The 9,438-nt window shown below is 38.6% G+C and overlaps 1 non-coding gene across 1 annotated transcript; it reads right to left on the bottom strand.

Annotated features, from left to right (window-relative positions):
• Positions 1-463: 463 nt before the first annotated feature.
• Positions 464-596, bottom strand: LOC115070895. The gene has a single exon (XR_003849997.1). It is a non-coding gene; the product is annotated as a small nucleolar RNA SNORA40 (small nucleolar RNA).
• Between the last annotated feature and the right edge of the window lie 8,842 nt (positions 597-9,438).

Raw genomic sequence — 9,438 nt, 5'->3', positions numbered from 1 at the left:
TCTATTTATCTATCTATCATCTATCTATCTATCTATCTATCCATCTATCTATCTATCTATCTATCTATCATCTATCTATCTATCATTTATCTACCTACCTGTCTATCATCTATCATCTGTCTATCCATCCATCCATACATCAATCCATCCATCTATACATATGTGTGTGTGGATATTTTCTGTAGGTAAGCTACTCTCATTATTTCTCATTGTCTTGGGGTTTTCTTTCTCTTTTTTTGTGTGTTCATGCATGTTCATGTATGCAGGTATGTATACATGTGTGGACATGTATGTGGAAGTCAGGGGTCAACCATGAGCATTCTTCCTCAGAAGTCACTCACCTTTCTGATGTGTGTGTGTGTGTGTGTGTGTCCATCTTTGTGTGAATATGAAGGTGGAGCCCAGAGGTTAACATCAAATGTCTCATCCACAATTGCTCTCCACCTTAATTTTTTGTGTGTGTCATATTTCTTCTTATATGTATCAAAACCCATACCAAACAATGAGTTCTGGATTGCAAAAAAGGATTTTTTTTTTGCTATTTTTATTTTATGTGTTTGAGTGTTTTGTCTGCATGTGCATACCACATGTATGCAGTGCCTATGGTGGCCAGAAAAGGGTGTTGGATCTTTTGGAATTGGGGTTACAGATGGTTTTTAGCTGAAATGTAGGTGCTAGGAAGCAAATTTTTCTGTAAGGGAAGTCAGTGTTCTTAACCACTGAACCATCTCTCCAAACCTGAGGATTTTTTTTTTTATTATTTTTTGCATTTTAAAATTAAATATTTGCAATTTTCATACAATATATTTTGATGACATTTATATCCACTCCCCTCTCTGCACCTCCACCCACTGTCCCTGCCTAATTTAATGAACTCGTGTGTGTGTGTGTGTGTGTGTGTGTGTGTGTGTGTGTATGATTTGTGTGCCCCAATGTCCTTCACTGTGGATCCATCCACTGGGCCCACCAAAAGTCACAACCCTGTAAGACACTGTCTTTCCCCCTCCCAGCAGCCATCAATTGCTGAAAGTTTCTTAGGTTGGGTTGGGATTTCTTACCCACTTCTGCTTATCTATGCTGGGATTTTGTTTTCATGTCTGTCTTTCATGCCTTTGTCCACCAATTGAATGAACATACACACAAGTGCTACTCTATCTTATTTATTATTATTATTCTTTTGTTTTATTTTTAAAATATTTTATTATTTTATGTGTATGAATGCATTGCCTGCATGTGTGCGAGTGCACCCATGTCGTACAATGCCAGAAGAGGTCAGAAGAGGTCGTTGGATTTTCCTGGAACTGGAGTTACTGCCAGTTGTTAGTCACTATGTAGATGCTGGGAATCAAACCCTGGTCTTCTCCAAGAACAGCCAATGCTCTTAACTGCTGAGCCATCTCTCCAGTCCCGCTACCTTACTTTTTTGAGACAAGGTCTCTCACTAGGCCAGGAGATCACCAGTTTGACCAAACAGGCTAATCAGCAATCTCTGGGGATCTTCCTTTCTCTGCTTCCCCAGTGCTGGGATTACAAACATGCACTACTCATCCTGGCTTTTTATGTGTGTACTCAACCTTAGGCTTGCTTGGCAACCACTTTACTGACTGAGTCCTCTCCCTGGTCCCATACCTTGTTTTTTGTTGTTTTGAGATGAGGTCTTTCTCTGGGACATGGCTATCACCAGGTGGGCTATGCTGGTTGGCTTGAGAGCTCCAGTGATTCTCCTCTCTCTGCCCTCCTAGGGTTGGTATTACAAGGGTGAGCCACTGCAAACAGATTTTTACATGTGTTCCTGTGATGGAACTCAGGTCTCCATACACAGCAAAGAATCTACAGATTGAACTATCTTTTCAGCCATTGAGGATTTCTTAATGGTAGAAAAATCCACCTTAATAATGTACAGCACTGCCCTCAGAGATGAGGAATGAATTTCAACCTTTAAATCCAGAAGTTAATTTCTCCTGGGATATCTTTGTACTGAAGCATTTTCATTGAGGATAGATGTATTTTATATTTGTTAAACAATTATTTTGCCCCCCTCCTCTTCCTCCCCCCTCCTCCTCCTCCTTCTTCTTCAGTTCTCCTCTCTATTCAGAGGGAAACCTGTGCTCAGTAGTCAAGTTTGCATAGGCGGAATTACCAGTGTCTTTCCTATTGAATTTGAAATTAAGGACTTACAAGTCCCTTTGTTGAAGAGGAATTCCCTGTGTCTAGCCTCATGAGGAAAGCAAACCATTTCTTCAGGTTTTATTATTCTTTTGTCTGTTGCTTGAGTAAGCTTTTCCACTGACACATTTACTGACATCGTTTTATTAAATTCTCCTATCCCTGTGTAAAAATAATTTGAAGACCATTGTCTTATAAATGTAAGATGTTATTATAAATGTAACATCTAAGCAAATTTTGCTTTTCACTCTGAGAACCACTAGTTTCTAGCATTTTAATATTCTCCATTTCCACATTTGAAATCAGAGCCTGGCTTTCTTCATATTTTCTTTTCTTTTGAAAGCTAATTCTTCGAGAATTTCATAAAATAGGTTTTGAACATATTCCCTCTTCCCTGAAGTCCTCCCAGATCCATTCGCACGACCCCACCCACCTATATTCATATTTTCCCCCATCTAGTCTAATTTGTGTTGGCCAAATATTCTTGGGTGTGGAACTAGCCTTGATTACTTGTTGACCTACCAGAGGTCACAGCTTTAAAGAAAACTGACTCGTCCTCACCCAGCAGCTGTCACGTGCCACTAGCTTTTAGTTATGGGTTAGACTCCATTCCCACCTTTCCCCTCCATGTGGAGAGTTATATAACAACCACTTATTCCTCACCCCCAAAAGCAGTGTTTGTAAAATAACAAGACTTCATGAATTATGGGCAAAGGGCTTGGCTCACTTGATAACTAGATGGACTTCTCATATAGACAGTGAGACAATAACTCATGTTTTAAGAAAATTTCTGCAGAGAATGAATCTGAGACAACTGTCCAAGGATCAGTTCTTTGGGGAGTATAAAATGGAAGGTCATATATGATCTCTAGATGGGCTGACTAGATTCCAAAAGTGGATGAATTTATGCTGAAGGACATCTGGGTACAGATGCTTGACTAGATAGGATTTAACATGTATGGTGGAATACATGAGATCCTGTGTGTGTAGGGGGATGGGGGGCATGGTTGGGGGATGTCTAAATTTGATTAAGAACTGTTGTATGAAGTTACAAAAACTCAATAAATTTTTTTAAAAAAGGTGGAGGATCATAAGCCTTCATAGAACTGGGACCGAGGACCACAGGGACAGGAGCTCTTCTGAAGGTTGCCACTTGTCACCCTGACACTTCAAATCATGCTTGTAAATCAGTTTGTAGAATACATTTGATAGGTTAGCATTCATTAATGTATCTTTTGTAAACAGCTGACTCTTTTCTTTACATTGTAATAAAAATGACAGCTTTCAAAGAAAGAAATAATTTCTTTTCTATTACGTTTACCAAAGGCTTGTTTTTATTTTAAATTTTATTTATGTTTGAATTAGCATATGAAGTCTTTTCATTGTGGCATTCAAGCAAATGATGTTTTTGTTGATTCTCTCCCTCCTTTCTCCCATGTGCCTCCCCCTCCCCGTACCTTTCCACCATGTAGACTCTTTTGCGTTCATGTCCCATGAGTTCTATTGCCTTCCCCCTTCCTCTATACCTCATCTTCCTTATCGTGCTTCCCTTTCAGGTTTCATAGCCGATATCCACATTCACACTCATTAATATAATATAATATAATAAATAATATATATAAAACAAATATATATCTATAACACTATGATCTGCTTATGAGAGACAATATACAATATCTATCTTTCTAATTCTGGCTCACCTCAATATAATACTTTCAAATCTATCCATTTTCTTGAACATTTCATAATTTCATTTTTCTCTGCAGGTGAATAAAATTCCACTGTGTACATGTAACGCATTTTCATTATCCATTCATCTATTGATGGACATATAGGCTGGTTTCATTTTCCTGCTATTGTGACTAATGCAGTAATAAATATAGATGTGCAAGTATGTCTGTGGTAAGATATAGAGTCCTTAGGGTATGTGCCACAGGGGGGCATATGCTGACTTTTATTTCATACTAGGGAAGAGGAGTTCATCATGAAAAGCACAGTTAACACTCCTGTTTTAGCTTCCAATCAACCAAAAAACTTTTGGTACTTGCTTACCAATGTATATGCAGTGGATCTGATGACTTGTACTTAATATTTTTGTTTCCAAAGTTTATTAATCTCATTGTCAAATACAACAAATACTTTTAAAATGTAACAAAAAGAGTGGTATATACTGTGATTTTTCTTCAGATTATCTAAATCTCTTGCCTTTTATCAAATGCTTATTAAAATTAAATTGAAAGTTCATGTTTTCCTCTGGTCTTTTTCTATTTTTTTAGCCATAAATAATCTCTAGCTTCCTGTTTGAGAATTTGCCTTCTCGTGTTGGCATGCTGTTCCCAGCCTCTTTTTTTGCTGTTGTTTTTTCTCCTGCTCCTCCCCTCTCTGCTTCATTACTTCTTCATGGTGAGCTGCTCTGATGTCTTAGACATTGCCTGCTTCCATTTCCCTGGAGACAGCAGACAGTTCTCATGAAGTTCTGTCTGTTCACATCATTCCTGAACTTTCTCTTTGGAGAAGAAGGAAAGGAGGACACCAAGTAGGTGATGGTTAAGTGTTTGTCCTGGAACAGGGAGCCAAGGAGAGAAGCCTGTAAATCTAGATATAGTGACTTTCTTTGTCTATGAAACACTTAGCATTACCATCACATATTCTTGTGGAGTGGCATCCATGTTCAGTTTGTTCCTGTCACTTAAAAATATTGTATTTATTATTTTTATTTTATATGTATAAGCGTATTGCCTGCATGAAAGCACACCTGTATTGTGCAATGCCCATGGAGGTCAGAAGAGAGCATCCGATTCTTATGGATTGTTGTTAGCCACCATGTGGGTGCTGGGAATTGAACCCAGGTCCTCTGCAAGAACAGTCAGTGCTCTTAACTGCTGAGCCATCTCTCCAGCCTGTTTCTGTCACTTTTGACCGAAGTATCCTCATCCCTCATGGTTCTAGATTGTTGCTGGGCTAAATGCATCACACTCTTTGAGAAAGCCTTAAGCTTGACTTTTTCAGGATTAAAGTCATTAGAATTAGAATGTAATCTCTCGGTCTATGACCAGATTCTTTGATGGGAATCAAAAGGAAATTAGTTACCACATTCCTCTCAGAGTACCAAGATTTAGAACACGTCTCTGAGTTTTCTAATTAGTAAGAGGGTGGGTGCACATTGCTGTGAAGCTGTGACTATTACCTTTATGGCCTCCTGTGCTGTGCTGGGAGGATGTGCAGTCTCTAAGGTATTCTCAGCCTGGCAGTGGGTGGGGATGCCTTTGTTTATCTCTGCTCCCAGGAGCACTCTTTGAGTTTCATTCCTCAGTTCTGCATCCTGTTGTGCATGCCATTCCCCTTATGTACTCCAAAGTTACATTTACAGTCAATTAAAAGTTGACTCTTTGGCATGGGGATAATTTTGAACACCATTTAATAAGTACTGACTATGCTGCTCAGTCACAATCTCAAATTACTTACTTAAGAACTTCTAAGTACTATTTTTTTTTTGTGGTTGGAGAATGGCATGCTGTAGTGGTTTTTCAAGTTGGGACCTGATTTGCTAACTTTTCATACAAATTGTAGTTACAGTACATACTGGTTAACCTTGTTTCTAGATGAGTGAGTCAGTATTTCAGAAAAGCAGTAATTTTTAATGCATCTGAGTTCGGCAGATTCCTCAGGAGAGGCCCTTGCAAGAACATCAGACAGAGACATATCTGTGTGCCAGTGGAAAGATGCGAGTCTCCAAAATCTGAGTAGAAAATAAATTATAGCCACATCTTCAAAGCTTCATAGATGATCTATTCTACCTTAGTAGCCAAAGCCCAGAGTATCCAGCCTTAAACTTAAGTCAGAAAATAAAAAGTTTCTATCAGTGGTGGGCAGGGTGATAACGATTCTCCCCCTTGTATCCGAGAGCAGCACAACCATGGAAGTGGGAGAGAGGATCCATCAGCACCAGTAGCAGAGACAAGCGTGTTCATCTATGAGTAGGATGCACCAGTGGTTGTCCCAGTGAAGTCTGGTCCTAATGGGAAGAATGGGGAGCAAAATCAACTCAGACTCCCATAACCAAGGTGCATTCAGACATCTTCTGGGACCCCCAAAAGACCGAAAGGGGAATACTGGAATGGGGGAAATGAAGGGACAAACGGTGGGAGTGGAGACAAAATATATTTTCCCATTATTCCTTTAACTGCTTGAACTTTCATTTCCTCTTCTGACTGGGGAAAGTACAGCCTATATGTATAAAAATACAAACAATCTTGTCAGGCGTGTTACAATCCTATACTTATTTTCAGAGATGATCACTGGCCAAACTAGAATGAAATCAACTAACTAGTTATTTCTATGCTAAGATCTGAGAGAGAATAGATGAATAACTTACAGCTTATTAGCTTAGTTTACAAGAAGACAGATGTGTGGTTTGAACCTGGATCCAGCTTGGTTCCCTTATTTGCTTCTATTATGCCTGGTCATGCAGCCTAGTTTTGTATGTAGCTATTGGAGCAGAGAGTTAAAGCATATTCTTCTCCGGAAAAGGCTGTGGCTCTTCTGAGTGTAAGTTACCTTTGTGTGTCTTGCTTTTTCTTGTCTTAGATACAAAGTACATCCAATCCATTGAGAATGGGTTCTGGAAGTTGGGTGTGGAAGTGTTGGACCTCTCTGAGATTTGTTTGTGCATCCCTTTTCCCTTTGTGTCCCTTCTGTTGTTATGACTGTACCCTTGGCATCTCATGAGTCATTTCTAACTGCAAAACTGATGCATCATCTTACTTTCATATTCTTTCTGGAATATGGTACCATTATTCTATTTGCTTTCCCTTTCTCCTCATGTACCTTAGATATAGAATTTCCTCATAATCTTTTCTGATCTTATCTAATTTTGTCTTCAGAATATTTTAGAAACCTTCCTACTTGGCCTTCTCCATCACCATTAAATAAAATAATTTAACATTTTTTCTGCAGCAACAAAAATATACGTGTATGCATGTGTGTGTTTGCATGTGTGTATGTGTGGAGTGCGTAAACATATATGTACATGTATGCACATGCTCACATGTGAGTGTGGGTGTGTGTGAGGCCAGAGGTCAACGTTCGGTGTCTCCTTCTATCATGCTTCACTTTTCTGTTTTGTGAGACGTGTTCTCTCACTGAACTGGGAGCTCACTGTTTTGGCTAAAGTGACTGGCCAGTGAGCTTAGAGATAGGGAGTCTCATGTCTCTGCCTCCTTAGCACTGGGAATATACGCACCTGGGTTTTTACATGGGTGCTGGGAATCTGGACTCAGGTCCTTATTTTACCCAAGGAGCCATCTCCTAAGCCCCTAAACACATTTTCATAAGACTGCTTTGGTACATCATTCTTATTGTTTAAGGCCCTGTGAGATCTGTGAAGACAGAGGATTTGTTTAATTCATTTCCAACTCTCAGGAAATCTCTGTTAAGAGCAGATGTTCATTAAACTCATGATAGAAGAAATCAATGAATTAACCAATAGCTCTTTAAAAGAAGAAAAAAAAGAGTACGTTTACTCTGAAGAGTTACTCAAATATTGACTGACTGGTAAAACATCTCACAGACATATTTGCATTCCAAATATAACAGGTGGCTAAAACCTCCAGCTAAGGCAATGCTGTTTTAAAAACATGATGTCAGAAATTTCCAGGCTGGAGGTGAGTCACATGGATCAGGTGTTCACATATATTTTAAAGTGGGAGCCTCAAGGGCTTTCACAGAAACTTCAAATGGCGAAGTGAATAGTTGTGACCATCAAGGCATTTTGGAACCTGTAAAGGTTGGTGGATACTTATCTAGCAAAAGTTGTGATCGTCTCTCTGAACAAAAAAATGTTACTATTATTGTATTGTCAGTGTCTACTATGACAGCTTGGAGCTCTGCCACCAAGCAGTTGTATGTGACTGTGAGTCCGGGTGAATACGTGAAACCTTCAGTTATCTATTTGTGAAATAAAAGGGTTGGATTCTATGATGATAGAATCAATCAATGGCACAAGTGTCATTTTCTTAAATTCTTTTTGTGTGTGCAAGCATGAATAAGCCAATCATCCAGAGATACTTGACTAGAAAGGGAAAGGATTTGTGTGAAATTGTTAAGATTAATCACCTTTCATTGTCTTGCCAAATGGGAAGAAAGAGCCATGACATGGTGGATTAGCAAATCATATGTGACATTTCTAGCTGACATTTTATTTGGCATAAAACAATATTACACCAAGTTTCCTTCCTTTTGGACTATTTTTCACAAAGTTACCTTGATATTCATTCTGATATGACCCAACTGTCTGACTGCCCACATGAATCAGAAAAAGACTACAAGGAAATGTCAAATTAATAGTTTTCCACAAAGTCTGTGAAAAAGGCAGGTGATCTACGTTTCCATTTCTGCAGAGGAAATCAATTACATCAAATATACAAGTGAGTTAAATGTCCTCCAAAGCCAATAACTTGATGTTTTAAAGGTCAGTCTCCAAAACTGTAGGCATTATAAAAGGAAGTTAATGGTTGTCAAAAGATCTTGCAAAAATATTTAGTTTGAAGAACTTTAGAACTTAGTTATATTTTCAGGAAGTACAGAATCTCTCATCTCATGGGAAATTGGATTTATGGTTGCCGAGTTAAGCAAAGAATATCATAAGATAATGGTGCCTGAAAGCCTACTGCCCCAAAACCATTTAAGGGAGTAATTCATGGAGACGGAGTGGCAGGTACCATTAAGCATGTAGTTTCCACAGCTACGGAAACGTGCACGAACCTAATTCCTTCTGGATTTCTGGAGAAAACCTCTGTGGATGTGGGGGAAACGTGAAGACTGCTTTGTGGGCGTGGAAGTGGATCTGGGAGCTACTTCTGTCATTTGAATGTTTTGTAGCAGCTGATCCAGCAGCAGTAGGAATAACACTACAGGATATTCCGATGCTCTGCTTAGATATTCACCTCACCCTTATCCTGTTCTCTCGTCCTAGAGCTTTATTTTGAATTTTTCATGGTCCCATTCTGCAAACCCCACTTCTACTGCTCAGTCAGATGAGATAATTCTTTAATCTTTTCCTGTCCAATATCATAAAAGAATTCTTTTAAAAGTGAATTGGTTTTCAATTACTTTTTTGCTCACATTTTTGCTATAAGAAGAGACAATTCTAACATACCTTACAAGTGGTTTAGATGTTTTATTTTTTTATTTGTAATATTCACCATTCATTTCTTAATTGAATTTTTGAAATTTTCATACAATATGATTTAATGGTATTTAGATTCTCTCCCT

Source organism: Nannospalax galili, unplaced genomic scaffold (assembly GCF_000622305.1).
Source record: "Nannospalax galili isolate Female #2095 unplaced genomic scaffold, S.galili_v1.0 scaffold337, whole genome shotgun sequence".
Classification (NCBI taxonomy): domain Eukaryota; kingdom Metazoa; phylum Chordata; class Mammalia; order Rodentia; family Spalacidae; genus Nannospalax; species Nannospalax galili.
The sequence above is the reverse complement of the archived record's forward strand: the minus strand, read 5'-3'. Positions and strand labels throughout refer to the sequence as shown.